The sequence below is a fragment of the Pelobates fuscus genome, chromosome 3, assembly GCF_036172605.1.
Source record: "Pelobates fuscus isolate aPelFus1 chromosome 3, aPelFus1.pri, whole genome shotgun sequence".
Taxonomy (NCBI): Eukaryota; Metazoa; Chordata; class Amphibia; order Anura; family Pelobatidae; genus Pelobates; species Pelobates fuscus.
Genome location: NC_086319.1, coordinates 272,586,795 through 272,600,662, shown reverse-complemented (window position 1 = coordinate 272,600,662; position 13,868 = coordinate 272,586,795). Strand labels below are relative to the sequence as shown.

At 42.0% G+C, this 13,868-nt stretch overlaps 1 protein-coding gene across 17 annotated transcripts in view; it reads right to left on the bottom strand.

The window, feature by feature from the left end:
• The window catches only part of CAMK2B (calcium/calmodulin dependent protein kinase II beta), a 132,011-nt gene that overhangs the window by 56,844 nt on the left and 61,299 nt on the right, over positions 1-13,868 (bottom strand). The window lies entirely within an intron of this gene.

Genomic DNA, 13,868 nt, shown 5'->3' with positions numbered 1-13,868 from the left:
GCAACTGGAACCTGATGTGTATCCAAGCTTTCACATAGGAAACCATGGCATTTCTTACTTTCTTATGGGCTTCCCCATCACACGACTAAGTAAAACTCGGTCAGTGTAGCAGAAGCACTTTTAGTGGTAGTCTGGAAGACAGCAACTGGGGTGGATTTAACACAGCTATATAAACATTGAAATTTCTAAAAAACAAAACAAAAAAAAAACTGCAATGTTTTGCATTGCAGGGTTAAAAGGACTGGGCCACTGTATCCACACCACTTTGTTGACTATAGTGTCCCTTTGACCATATTATAGCCCCCAGCTATCAATCAGACAAGAGGTCTTGTTACTTCCAAGCTGTCAGGCACAGTGGAGCTAGACTCAAGACACAGACAAATGCCCATAAAGGAGAACTGGGGACCTGTGGGCATGTTTGGCGTGCATCCAAACTTGCAAAGACTTTTCATTGAGAAATCTGTGTATGGACAGTCTGGGGGGGGGGGGGGGTGAGGAGAGGGCTTGCAAAGGGCTCCAGACAAGAGATCTGCAGCTTTTACAACCAGTTTTTAAAAACATACACACTGTCCATGCAGAACACATCTGCCAGGTATAATCATCTCCAAAGCACTTTGCTATCTGAAACCTTCAACCTTTTAAAAAGCAAGATTTTATGACTCAGATAGTGTTACCAGCAGAAAACAGGTTTGTGAAATTTGGATTGTAATTACTTTAAAGATTGTTGTGCAATACTGGACAAAAGTCACAAAATGTTGTCAATCACTAGCTGATGCCAGATGATAATGTAAATGTGTGGGAAATTATCATTAAGCCACCTCATAAGATAGCACAGCCTTGTACTGTGCGTATTGTGCAGAAGAGAACATTGAGTCCAATGTAAAAGTCATATGTACAGAACACTTCATTATTAAAGGACCACTATAAAAAAATACAGATAAGGAATGGTGTTTTCCCTTGAGATTAATAAAAAAAAAAACATATACAATGCCTTAATATGATAGAAACATTCTTCAAAGTACTTCACAGATAGTACCTAGTTCCAACTAGATTGGCTAAAATATCGTCAACTAACTCTCACTTTGTTGGAGATGTCTAGCCCATGAAGGATCTACGGTATGTTACATATTTGGTGGAACTGTTCAAGAATAATTACATTCTGGGACTCAGTATACTCCACTGTCAGTTTTTAAAATAACTTTAAGGAAATCCCCAGAAACAGGTCTTCTTCATCTCAACTGGGGCAAACTCTCAAAAAAATACTGATTCTTCACTGTCTTATGGCCGCAAAATTAACCATTGCAAGATCCTGGAAACAAATATTAATGCCAGACTTTATTCAGTATAAAAAACAACTTATAATTCAACTTGAAATGGAAAGGGGAGTTTACTACTCAAATAATAATTGTAATTATATTCACCATTATGATCAATCGATAAATAAGACTAGGGATATATGTTAATAAATAATTTAACATGAATTGTAAAATCACAAACCTTGATATACTTTGTCTATATGCAACTGTTAACCCGAGAACTGTACTAAATAACATTATATGTATTTAACCTTTGTATTGTAATGTCTATGTATAATATTTGTTTTTTTCAATGTTATATGTGTAATACAAAATGTAATAAAAAGATTATACTATAAAGGACCACTATAGTCACCCAGATCACTTCAGCTCAATGAAGTGATCTGGGTGTCAGGTCCCCCAGGTTTAAACCCTGCAGCTGTAAACATTTCAGGGTTAATCCAGCCTCTAGTGGCTGTCTTCCTGACAGCCGCTAGAGGCGTTTGAGCGACGATCAATGCGAAAATCGCATTGAGCATGCAGAACATCCATAGGAAAGCATTGAGTAATGCTTTCCTATGGGTGGTTTGAAAACGCGGGCGGCTCCACTCGGGAGCAGACGTAGGAAGGGGAGGAGAGGTCAGCAGCGCCGAGGGAGCCCGGTACTGGATTAAGGTAAGTGGCTGAAGGGGTTTTATCCCCTTCAGCCCAGTGGGAGGGAGGCCCTGAGAGTGGGGGGGACCTAAGGACTATATAGTGCCAGGTAAACGAGTTTGTCTACAACTACAACTACACATTTTCTAATAATAATGTGCAAAAACTGACATCATCCAAATACAATGGTTCAAAAAGATGCGTTTTCCTAGTGGTGACCAGCTCTTTAATAATATGCCTGCATATAGAAATTGCTCCATCTAACAGTAGGGTACAATTAAGAGTAACATTCAACTATATTTGTCCAAGGAAAGGATCTTGTCTATAGTTAGTGTTCACTTCATTAAGGACATCTTATAAGAACATCTGTCAGCTAGAGGACACATGTAACACAAGAATTAAAGGGACACTGTAGGCACTTGTACAACTTCATTCTAATTAAGTTAACATAGTGCCTGTAGTCCTACCCCTCAAAACCCTGTAGTAAACTAATTAGAGGGCTTTGAAGCGTGGCTTCAAGCCATGCATCCAAGCCCTCTCAGCATGATAGCCAGGAATTTACTTCCGGTTCTCATACCGTAACATCACACGCGCATGAGCAATGCAGTCATGGTCAGTCATAGAGAATTATTGTATTCTATGAATTGCATTTGATTAGCATGACTCCAGGATGACATCACTTGAGGAAGAGGTTGTGGCAGCGCCAAGGGAGACTCTGCACTGGAGAAATGTTATTTTCATCCTCTAGATTTGAAAGAGAACTTTCACTTTTCTGGAAATTATATTGTTTTTTTCAATGTTTAAGTTTTTATTGTCATTTTCCATAACGGGTACAGGAATGTGGTTGACATAAATGAAAACATACAGACAACATACAGAGCAGGCACATTGCGCTCATCAACAGTTCAGCGCGCACACATCGTATAAACAAATATTACGTTTGCTCCTCTAGGATTAGGTGTTACAAGATGCGTGTGAGTATGTGGATCTGGTGAGCTTCCATCAAACACATAAATTGTATCTACTGCATCAATCACTTTTTATTGTTCCTCCTCTTTTGTCCTCATATGCCTGTTACCACTACCCTGAAGAGCTCCCTGCCCCATTTTAACGTAAAGCGAGAGTGAAGAGAATGGGTGTTTAGCGAGTAAAAAAAAGATAAAAAAGTAAGTGTAACATAGGGAGGGGTAGAGGGTGAGGATATCTGAATTCTCGGGTACCCACATTGGAGGTTCGGCCCACTTCCAACCTGCCCTGTGTCCCCGTACCAGCGTTTACAGTTTGAGGTATCAGCGCAATGAAAAGTGCCACTGCCTAGGGATCTGCTAGGTGAATTTTGATCCTGCACATACCCTGATACAGTTTTGTTTTTGTTTTATTTTTTTAAACTAGTGTAGGTGGAAGTTTAGATTTCATTATCCAAAAATTCCACATTTTCTCGTGAGTTGTATCTTTCCCTTTGATTCAAGAGGCCATCTCTAGTTAAGTCTACTTTATTTACAATTTCTTGAAGAGTGGGTATGCCTTCCAGTGTCCAGCTATGTAGATTTTTGCTGCTATAAGAAAAATAATAATCACTATTCGTTCAGGAAGTGAGTCTAATGTCGGGATCAAATGAAGGAGATAGCATTCAGGGCGGAATGGTATACTTGTTTTGGTTATACTGTAGAGGTAGGACCTCACCTGATACCAGTAAGGACAAGTTTGGGGCACTCCCAAAAAATATGGAGAATAGTTCCCATTCCCCTCCCACATCTCCAACACACATTTGCTGTTGTGTTATACATTTTGGTTAGTTTCTGAGGGACCAGATACCAGCGCATCAGTATCTTGCAATCTTCCCAAGAGTATAAACTGCTTGATGCTGCTTTAGTGTAATGCAAACAGTGCAACTATTCGTCAATGTTTACTGAGATCTTCAAGTCCTGTTCCCATTGGACCATATATGGAAGTTTGTTGTGTACCTTGCTGTTGTGAAACGCATTGTAGCTTAAGGAGAGATTGCAGCTTGCATGTTTGATTTCACGCAGTATCTACCCAGGGGAGATAGGTTGGGGGTTGTGCTCTTGATTATCTTATATTCCTGAATGATATGATATTATTTTAGTCTAAGGTAGGTATATAGTTCCCTTGAAGGGAGTTTAAACTCTTTTTGCAGTATCGGGAAAGGTTTTATGCCTTTATCATCACACATATCCTGAGTTGTAATTAACCTTACAATGAGATGCCCGGAGTAATGGCCCCAATTGGTGCTTTAGATAATATTGTGCCCGTGCCCATTGGCAGTCCCGCCCATTTAGACCAGCAGTTTTGTGAATGGTGGTATGTAGTGTGTGCAGTGCTTTATGGTAGAGAATGTCCAAAGCAGACCATCCAGTTTTTTGGGCTTTATCTGAAATTATATAATTAATGAAAAACATTGTAGTTCATCTATAACTTGTCTTAACTTTATTTTTTTTATGTAATTCTTTGCCATCTTTGCAATGTATATTAAAGGTTTAGTGTCACAGTTCTCTCTGTGACATCCAGACATGGTCGCCCCAGAAGTGCCCAACAGGGGATTTGAACCTGGGTACTTTGCGGTCCTGGGCCTACTATCTACCTTTGAGCCTCAGCAGTTCCTAGTCCTTTGAAATATTTCTAGTCCTGTTCATCCTGGCTTGTCTGCAGCACTGGGGCTGGACTTCATCTATTGCTGTGCTTCACCTGAGATAGATCAGTCATCTGCAGTGTATATAAACACAGCCTTGCCCTGGGAACTTTATCAAGTATTTGACCCTGTTGTGTGTGTTTAGTTCCTGTGTTCCAATCTCTTGAACCTTTACTCCATATTTTTTTTTTCTTTATTTTTCTCGTGCATAAGAAAACATAACAGATGGGCCTGTAGCGCCACGACAGCTAGTACAGGCATTTCAATAGCAAACATTGTCATAGCAGAGTAATACAGCACATTTTTATATTTATAACAGGCTAGGAATACTTGAGTAGGACTATAATAGTGTAATTAGTCTACGTATGCATGCTTGTATATTAGTAATGGGATTAGTGAGTGTACAGGCTTTTGTAGACGCGTAGACACCCCTATCTACTAAATACAATTACCATTTTATGATGTTATAGAAACAAGATGGCCTCAAGCTATACAGTCATGTCTAACTACGAGAATAATTCAAGGAGGGCCTAGTACAGTATATCATACTTGTTATGCACGTTAATTGTTGGGAGCCAAGACTTCTAGCTAGACATGTTAATATATACAAGTATAACTGTAAGTAAACATGCTATTAAGTTAGTGCACCCCTGGGTGCATTATTAGTAGTACGCCGCACTGCAGTGTCATAGACATTGTGAGGAGAGATAGCAGAAAAAATAAGCAAATTATAAAAAGAACATAATACTCAATATTTTGTGCATGGCATTTAAAGATACAAATTGCGTCTCAGGTCGTTAAGGAGAGTCTAGCCCGGTGTCAGTCTCATAAGCTAGCTTAGCCATTCCATCAGGTGGTAGGGTAGCTGGATCACTGGAGTTGGAAGCCGCCTTAGTCGTCTGTTTGTGGGCAAGTGCAGTCCCTTGGGTATGCTTGCTCAGGGGTGCTGTGGACGTGTAGTAGGGTTCCGCCTTGTGTCTCCGTGGTTTCTTAAATGGGCTTTCCCCGTGGTGAGTGCTGGCCCTCCGGAGGGCAATGGAGCTGCATAGGGGTAGTCCCTGCTGGGGAGTAGGGCGACTCGCCGCTTGTCTGGGTCTTCGGTTTGGAGGGTTGTATCGGGTCGTCCGCCTCCTCCTTCCCGCCCACTTAGCTTTGCCGGTGCTCCGTTTGGGAGCTGCGGGCCTCAGCACAGCTTCTCCTTGGGTTATTGCTGGTGGGGTTTCCTCTCCGGTGCCCCCATGGGGATAAATTTTGGCCCAAAAGCCGGCAAATAAGCGATCCAGCCTTTCTTCAAGAGAGGGCAGCGGGGCGCCGTTCAGGGGATTACTCGTGGTGTCTTCCATTATGTCCAATGCTATGTCGTCAAATAGGGACCGGGATAACCCCCGCCGGTCCAAAGGGGGTGGGGGGATTGCACGATTTTGTTGCTTAGAAGCCAGCTGGGGTGCAAGGAGAGCGGCAGTCAGTTGCGGGGACACTCGAGTGAGGTGTCTCCTGAGTCACCGAAGCCTCCTCTGCAATATTAACGCTAGGCTGTGCTTATAGGGTCGTTAGGGTCAGGGATATCCCCGGATTCACGGTAGCATGTGCAGGAGCTCTTGTGACACACGTCTGCTCCGTTCGGCAGTCAGGCTGCGCCCCCCCTTTACTCCATATTGACCCTGGCTTCTGTCTTCGTTTATCCTGATCTCTGGCATCCCTTGACTTCGGCTACACTTCGTTAATCCTGACCTCTGGCATCATTTGACTTCGGCTACACTTCGTTAATCCTGACCTCTGGCATCCTTTGACTTCGGTTATGCCTCGACTATCCTGCTGTTTGTGTCCTTATCGGTACTGCATTGGAATCACCTTTCCTGCACAGCTTCACAGTCCAGGTGGCTTCTTATTTGGTCACCTTGGACTGTGTCTATCTGCAAGGGTGAGCATACATATGTGAGCTACAGACACCCATCTCAGGTAAGAACCCTGACATTTAGCAACTGATATCACAATACACTTCAGCCAGGGCACAGGCTGCACTGGAGTGAGCAGAGTTTCTGATTGCCTACCTCCACACACTATATTCTGTGACTGCAAAGGGCAGATCCTATATCAATGATTGACGGGGATTCTAGATCGAGGCACTCAGTTCCAGGATAGAGCGATGTGGATTTATACATTTCATTTTATTTCTCAGACAAATACATATTTATTAAATATACTAGATAAGTAAATATTACATAAAAAAATTCTGAGAAGTGACAGTTTCCTTTACGAAAAAAGAAAAGGGAAAAAGACCCAACAGCCTGGTACAGTCACGTTAACAATAATAGCTCGGACTTGACTTAATTTTAAGAGTGGCAAAACTTGCAGTTTACAAATGGTAAGAGGTGTTTGGAAATAGCATTCTGTATTTACACTGAGTGGATTCACACACACAGTAAATACAATAATGTTTCACTGCAGCACTGAATACCCCAAGGGAGCCATGAAGAGGATACTGCTCAGATGCACACAATATGTAGGGCAACACCTGAGGCTATGCCCCTGATGCGCACACAGTCATACATCGAAAAGGATGTTGATGAATGAAGCATGAATGTATATACTCCCATTGGACATCACATGACCTTCCTCAACACCAGCACCTATATACCAGCCAATCAGGACTTTTCCCTGAAACATAGCTTCAATTACACCTGAGAATTTAACACGAATATGAGATTTGAGTGTATGCTAGCTGACCGACCAAGGCGAGATTAACCCTGTGCTTGGCTTGGGAAGGGTACCAACACTTCCCATGATTTTTATATTCTGCTTACTTATACCCTATACTCCGGGCCCTAGGCAGGATGCTAGAGCCCTGGGAACTGTTCTGTGAATGGGTGCTGAATACTGTATGTGTGTGGGAGACTGAGTGTTTTGTGGGGGTGTAGCATGTACAATAGGTAATGTAGCAAGAGTGTGTAGTTTTATAGGGGTTAAGTGTATCTGTGTATAGAGGATGTAGAGTGTTTGTGTGTAGCGGTTTAGGTGGGTGAATGTGTACAGGCTTTGTAGTGTGCATACCTTCTGAGTGTCCTTATTTAAGAGTGACAGACCCTATTTTGGGAAGAAATCTCTGTCCTTCTTTCCTATTATAATGTCCATCCTTTCTAGGAGCTCAATAACGTTGTTCCACAATACTCCCTGTGATGTGTCTTTAAATTACATTAAATGTGTTTAGAAATCATGCTATGTTTTATGCAACTCTTGTATCATTACTGTACATGCTATGATGTATACCCTCCGATATGTCTCCCATTTTTCTGAGACAAAATAAAGAATTTAAAAAGAAATCATGCTATGTAAATTAGATATATTGCTCTTGTTCTTAAGTACATACATGAACAACATGTTACTCCTGACGCACAATCACGTGTTTGCCAGACAAGGCATCACCACGTGTTCTAAAACATTGGGTGATTCTAAACAAGGCTTATACCCCCTGTGATAAAGTGAAGGCAGAGAGGCCTTTTAACCCCAGGGGAAGTACTTGTAGTTTGTGTGTTGCACAAAACAAAGCTATGTTTATTTATGGGCCCCTGGGGTGGAGCATTTGGAGAGAAGGGTGGGCCAATGTTCCACTCCACAGTTTAGTGGTTTTCTTGGGAGACATAGATCCAGGCCAGGGTTTTTTGGACTGTCTCCAGCCCATTGCTCAGCTGCAGATAATCAGTTGTAGCAGTGGTAATAAACCCCTCCCTGCTAGGCAGGTAAAATGGGGATTGCTGGCTTCCTCCCAGGAAGCAGGTAGGAGAGAGGCTGTTCTCTCCAGTGAGAGAGTCAATGAGACTAGGCACTGGGAGTGCAGAAAGGAAGCAGTCAAGGCTGGCTTGGAGCACTGGGAGTGCAGAAGGAAGCAGGCAAGGCTGGCTTGGAGCACTGGGAGTGCAGAAAGGAAAGCAGTCAAGGCAAGGCTGGCTTGGAGCACTGGGAGTGGAGAAAGGAAAGCAACAGGCTAGCTAGCAGAGTGTTGCTATCTAATAAGGTTGGTGCGATATGTTTTTGTTAGTTTAACCCTGATAGAGAGGGATATTAAAAGTGAGTCAGTGCTCAGATGAGCTAGGTTTTTTGTTTAAAGGGGAAACCTGTTATATTTATGTTTTAGTTGTATTGCTGTGTGGACTTGCTAATAAAGTTGCCTGGATTATATGAAAACCAAAGGACTGTGCCTGTTCTTTACCCTAGAGGACTGTGCTATCTACAAACAAGGATCACACCCCGCAAGGGTAGATGGGAGAAAAAATTAAGCATTTCCATATCCGATGAACATTGGACACTTTCCCATAAGAACCTCAGGGGGCTGACTCCCTGTCCGTATGTCACACATACTCCCAAACCAATCAGCATTGTGCTGGTGTGGTTGTGGACTTCCAACCATTGGATCTCTGTTTTAAATATCCAATAATTGGATCTCAGTTTTCTCTCTCCTCTCAAACGTGCATTGCACACAGGTACTCCCTTGCCCTGGCACAGCTTTACTACATGTGTTCCCGGATACCTTACCAAGGGGATTAAGACTATTCAGTTATCGTATGCCCTTAGCAACCAAACCGGCTCTAATCAGAACACGGAGAACAGGGGGGTTGGTCATTATGGTTCATAATAACAAATGGGAAAACATGGAACACTCAGTGAAGGAAAATATGAAGGCCTATGATAAAATCTGGGGATCAAAGTAGAAATTCCATGGACAGCCAGGCATTATGAGTGGCACTGTAGCAGGGACTGGTACGGCTATGAACATTGCTAGTGGGGGCAAGCGGGAGTTCAAACCAAATACTTTTCAGGTACTCCTAGTGCACTTCACTTTTACCTCTTTCTTGCCTTGCTTAGCTTTCGCAGCTCTTGCTTTTTTCCTTTTAAGTGGGTGATTTGAATATTATAGAAGCGGTAAACAATCTATGCACGCCACACTCTGTATAAGACTGCATTCTACAAGTCGACTTTTATTACTTTTTAGATGTATTTATTTTGTTTCCCTTTCACTGTGCAAATGATGGTTAAAACATATACGAATATTATAATGCTCCTTCTTATTTTTGCATTCTTATATCCACTTATTCTATGTTTATGCAAATATATCAATAAAACTTTTATTGGTTAAAAAAAAAAAAAAAAGCTATTGATTATAACAAGTTATAGGTGATTTAAAAGTTTTATTCTGTGGTGTAATTTACTAAAATGTAACGACAAGTGACAGTACCATTTGAAATGACCAAGCAATTGCACGCCATTTTGGCAGTTCCAGTATCAGCCCAACTCAGGCAACCAGGTAACAGGATGTCCCTCGCACTAGAAGTCTGTGACAGCGGACAAGAACCATTGGGCCCATCTAGTCTGCCCAATTTTCTAAATACTTTAGTCCCTGGCCTTATCCTTCTTAATACACTTGCAAACAATATGAAAATGAGACATGCCATGATGTATTGAAGTTATATACCTATGAATTGTCTACTAAATAATGAATAAGAAAATATATATGGAATCTCACATTATTAGCCTTTTATGGTTGCAGTGTGTGTTTCTTTAAGGAACCTCTAAATGGATTTTCTTTTATGTATGTGTGGCTGTCCAATCAAAGACTTCTTACTGAGCTGTATTACACCTCACTGAGAAGTCTAAAGGCAGGCTTGCTCAGGACAAATGTCTGCCATTTTAGCTTAGCTCCTAAGAGCTGAGCAATGCAGATAAAAAAAACTGCTGAGAAGGTGTAACATAACTGGAGAGATTTATAAAAGTGCTGAAATCTTTTGAAAATGGCACTTTTGTAAAATAGGGGGGAGATAGGGAACACACTGTTCACACATAACATACCTCTGCATGCTGGAGTGTTTTACGTGTTTGGAGTGTTCTTTTAAAGGGTTGGATAGACATGTAGACATTTATTCCAAACTAGCCTTCATGTTTCTTATTGCAATAGAACTTTGTTATTCCTCAATCCTGAACATGAGATGTCTGACTGCGTTTTGTGTGAATGTGGTTAATTAGATGTGAGTGAATGGATAACTCTGCAAGTGTGACTGGGACAAATTAGATGTTGTAAGTGGCTGGTTCTGTTTGTGTGTATCATCACATATGTTAATGTGGATGAGAAGAAGTTTTACTAAACTGTCTCACCCGGCCATGACTCTTCAAATAGTAAGGGTGGGCCTGGCGTGGGTGATAAATTGTTGGTTAACGATGTCCTGATGAGCGCCAACATTTATTTTAAATCTTGTTTATTGCTATAATGTATCATCTATGTGGATTTTATTGCTCTAAAACTCACATATGGTAAGCGCTTTGAAGTTTATGCATTTTATCTATTTTGCACCGTCCTGAAAATACCCGAGGCGATACAAAGCCTTGACGTATGACAGCTTGTATGCTCCCAGAGAAAATCAACTTCTTCATGTATCAATCCTTGTCAATAAAGACTTACGGTAAATAACATTCTGTAACTCCTTCTATGCAAATGAAATGCAGAGAATTCAGATATGTGTATGTGATTTGTGGTTCTTCTTCACTTGGGTCAATTTATTAGAATCAACCTAGATATTTATTTTAATCAATAACACCCACGGGAAAACAGGTGGTGAGCACAACCAATGCCAGTGATTAAATACTGGCCCTAAACAAAAATGACATGACTAGTTACACTGTAGAATGTGCGTGTATCAAGTACTTCAAGTAACGAGTGTTGGAGCAATTATCTGAAAAATGATATAACATAATGAAATGATTAGTATCTTCCCAGGTGATTAAGTTCCCCAAATGATTGCATGCAGACCCTCCTCTCCCCCTTCTGCCCCGCCTTTGGCGCAGCTTTTTATAACCCAGGAATGAGGTCAGTACCTGAGAGAAGAAGCACAGGGGCTAGAATGAGGTTACACATGCAAAACTTGAGTTACAATGTTATAGAACAACACAATGTGCACAGGTATATCTGTATTTACATATGTGCATTTTACACGACTGTGGAATATGTGATACTTTATAAAAAAAAATTATATATATATATACACACAGTATCTCACAAGAGTGAGTACACCTCTGACATTTTTGTAAATATTTTAATTATACGTTTTCATGTGAAGACACTGAAGAATGACACTCTGATACAATGTAAAGTAGTAAGTGTACAGCCTGTATAACAGTGTAAATTTGCTGTCTACTCAAAATAACTCAGCACACAGGCATTAATGTCTAAACCGTTGGCAGCAAAAGTGAGTACACCCTTAAGTGGAAATGTCCAAATTAGGCCGATTAGCCATTTTTCCTCCACCGGGTTTTGTGTCTTGTTAATGTTACAAGGTCTCAGGTGTGAATGGGGAGCAGGTGTGTTAAATTTGGTGTTATCGCTCTCACACTCTGCCATACAGGTCACTGGAAGTTCAACATGGTACCTCATGGCAAACAACTCTCTGATGATCTGAAAAAAAGAATTGTTGCTCTACATAAAGATGGTCTAGGCCAGGGGTAGGCAACCTTTTAGCATCACTGTGACGATATAGGATTGTGATGTCCCGTAGCGTGCCGATCCTATTTTTATAAATTGAGGTGTGTATGCTGCCGTATTCTGCTTGTGTTATTTTTACTGTAATTGCTTTGTGTGTTGACGGATATGTCACATTGTGTGTTTGGTAGTGTGTGGGGGCTGTTTGGGGTATTGCATGTGGAATTGTGTGCATGTATGTGGATTGTTAGTGGTGTTGAGTTTGTGCGGATTGTGTGTTGTATTTGAGTGTGGGCTGTTTGTATTATTTGTATGAGGAGAGGCTTATTCTGCAGCTCTGTGTATATCTAGCAGTGTGGGTGACTTCCCTGGGTACCAGTGGGGAGCAGGCACAGCTCAAGGACAGGAGCTGCAACATCAGCTGCAGGATGCTCTACTACAGTGTGGATTCCCATTCATAAGTGCTGGGAGGAACTGATCTGAGATCACTTCCTCTACGTTCTGCAATGCATAAATTAAGGATTGTCCTTCACTACCTCTTCGTATTAGCAGATATCTGAAGTTTCACCGAGACTCCTGATATGCCAGCGCCTGTTTGGCTCTAGCAGCCTTAAGTGCCGTGCACTAGTGCCGTATGTTGCCGACCCCTGGTCTAGGCTATAAGAAGATTGCCAAGACCCTGAAACTGCAAGATCATACAGCGGTTTCACAGGACAGGTTCCACTCAATACATGCCTTGCCATGGTCAACCAGGTTGTCTCTGAGAAATAGACATATGAGTGCTGCCAACATTGCTGCAGAGGTTGACGGGCTGTCAGTACTCAGACCATACCCGGCACACTGCATCAAATTGGTCTGCATGGCTGTGGTCCCAGAAGGAAGCCTCTTCTAAAGATGATGCACAAGAAAGCCCGCAAACAGTTTGTTGTCATTTAATTAGTCAGCCTGTCAGTGCTCAGACCATACGCCGCACACTGCATCAAATTGGTCTGCATGGCTGTCGTCCCAGAAGGAAGCCTCTTCTTAAGATGATGCACAAGAAAGCCCGCAAACAGTTTGCTGAAGACAAGCAGACTAAGGACATGGATTACTGGAACCATGTCCTGTTGTCCAATTAGACCAAGATAAACTTATTTGGTTCAGATGGTGTCAAGCGTGTGTGGCAGCAACCAGGTGAGGAGTACAAAGACAAGTGTGTCTTGCCTACAGTCAAGCATGGTGGTGGGAGTGTCATGGCTGGGCCTGCCTGAGTGCTGCCGGCACTGGGGAGCTACAGTTCATTGAGGGAACCATAAATGCCAACATGTACTGTGACATACTGAAGCAGAGCATGATCCCCTCCCTTGGAGACTCGGCCGCAGGGCAGTATTCCAACATGATTACGACCCCAAACACACCTCCAAGATGACCTCTGCCTTGCTAAAGAAGCTGAAGGTAAAGGTGATGGACTGGCCAAGCATGTCTTCAGACCTATATCCTATTGAGCATCTGTGGGGCATCCTCAAACGGAAGGTGGGGGAGCTTAATGTCTCTAACATCCACCAGTTCATCGTGGAGGAGTGGAAGAGGACTCCAGTGGCAACCTGTGAAGCTCTGGTGAACTCCATGCCCATGAGACTTAAGGCAGTAGCCACACAAAATATTGACACTTTGGGCCCAATTTTGGTAATTCCACTTAGGGGTGTACTCACTTTTGTTGCCAACGGTTTAAACATTAATGGCTGTGTGTTGAGTTATTTTGAGGAGACAGCACATTTACACTGTTATACAGGCTGTACACTTACTACTTTACATTGTAGCAGAGTGT